The sequence below is a fragment of the Fukomys damarensis genome, unplaced genomic scaffold, assembly GCF_012274545.1.
Source record: "Fukomys damarensis isolate Sample0158 unplaced genomic scaffold, DMR_v1.0_HiC HiC_scaffold_4, whole genome shotgun sequence".
NCBI classification, from domain to species: Eukaryota; Metazoa; Chordata; class Mammalia; order Rodentia; family Bathyergidae; genus Fukomys; species Fukomys damarensis.
The window spans coordinates 7748043-7749841 of NW_022900916.1; the positions used below are offsets into that span (position 1 = coordinate 7748043).

The 1799-nt window shown below is 49.0% G+C and overlaps 1 protein-coding gene across 5 annotated transcripts in view; it reads right to left on the minus strand.

Moving 5' to 3' along the window:
* The window catches only part of Ccdc146 (coiled-coil domain containing 146), a 166510-nt gene that overhangs the window by 65879 nt on the left and 98832 nt on the right, over positions 1-1799 (minus strand). The window lies entirely within an intron of this gene.

Sequence of the window (1799 nt, forward strand, 5' to 3'; positions counted from 1 at the left end):
ATATATATATATATACCTGGTACCAAATATATACATATGAAGAAAATGATTAGAGACTAAGGGGGTGGCATGCATTTTCTATATGCCCCAGAGTGAAGAATACAGATGGTTCTTGATACATACAGGATGGGGAAAACACTGGTTTATAAACCTTGCTTCTCAAAAGTATTTGTAATGTACCAGAATCAACATCATTGCCATGTATTTCTACTCTATAATAGTTTATCGCCATTCTCTTTCCTTTTTAAATTATCTAATCATGTATTTAATTTTTCCCATCCCAACACAGGGTTGTTAGGCATAAAGTGAGCAGGGCAAAATGAATTATTTTTATCTGGAGTTTTAAAAAAACCTGCATCTAACGTTGGTTTGATACACTGAGCGGAATGAAGGGAAGAAACGGTCTTTTGGAAGGTTGGAAGAAGATGGAGGGCAAGGAGCATGAGGTGTGTAGGACATGTTTGACAGGTTTGTTTGAAAAGAACGTTCCGTTTATACACCGCACCCCCCCAGCCCTATTCCTGGATGAAGGGAGCACAGCTGAACCCTCTCCCAGACAGAAAGAAGGGCTCAGGAAAGGGATGGCTCTCTCTACAGTGGGAGGGAGCCGGGATGGGGACCCCAGCCTCCCCGAATTCAGGATAGAGGACAGGAAGTGGAGAGTAGGGAAGTTCAGCTGTCACGAAGTGGGGCGGGGTGTGGGGGGAATACAGGAAAGTCAAGGAAACCAAGACAAAGAAATAAATGTTCCAGATAGATTACAGAGTGCCTTCACTAATAGTTTAAAAATCCATGTGGGCCATTTAAAAATTTTTAAAGTAATAAAATCCTTTTTAATTTTTTCAAAATTGGTTATGCAGATTGGCAGCTCCCCACGTGCGCACAAAACTTTTCGACCCTTTTCACCCCATGCCCTTCTCTTTCCCCCTCCTCAGTAGTTTCTCATTATGGGGGGTGTCTGTGCATACACTGCTATACTGAAGCTCTTAAAAATAAATCTGACGAGACCAGTCCGCACTACGCGGAGAGGAGGTGGTTTGTCCGAGCGAAGCCGCTCCCCGTCCTTGGCCGCACTCCGAACAGTTGGAAAGCCCCTGTCCTGAGGCAGGTGTGACTGGGCCAGGGACACTCCGCGGGGAGTCGGAAACAGGGCAGAGGGGGCAGGCCGTGCCACACAGACATCGGGAAGCACAGACAAGATGCTCTTTTAAAGGACTCCCACCACGGACCCACGGTCCGATAGGCAGGCTGTGCTGAGGGTCAGGAGGGAAAGCAGCGCTCTTGTGTCCTTCCTACTCGATTTCCTCCTTTTCCAAAGAGATCGAGCAGAAGCGTATTGCAGAGTTGGACAACTTCCCCTTCTCTTCAGAAACGTCTAAAAGGCTCAAGTTGTCCCGCCGCGGCCCAGCGTTAGGTCCTCAGTGCCCCATTCCAGCAAGGGAAAGGGGCCCCTCGCTCCCACTTTAACAGTTCTGTTCTTCAGACAGCTTGGCAACTAGCAAGTAATTTATCTTTTAAAATCGCCTCCCCACACAAACTGGGTAGAATTATACGGTTTGCTTCAGAAACAACAAATATATTTGAAACGAAAGACTTCCAGTGCTCTATAAACATCACGACCGTGAACCTCAGTGCGTATGGGCGTCCGACCCACCGCCACAGCTCCGGACGCCCGCTTCTGTTCTCCGCAGACAAGGGCTGGCTCAGTAGCCAGGCTGGCCTCGAACTCGGCGCAGTGCGCGGGCGGCGCTCGGGTCGGAGCGGGGGAGTAGGAGCGGGAACCCCGGCCCCTCGCCTGC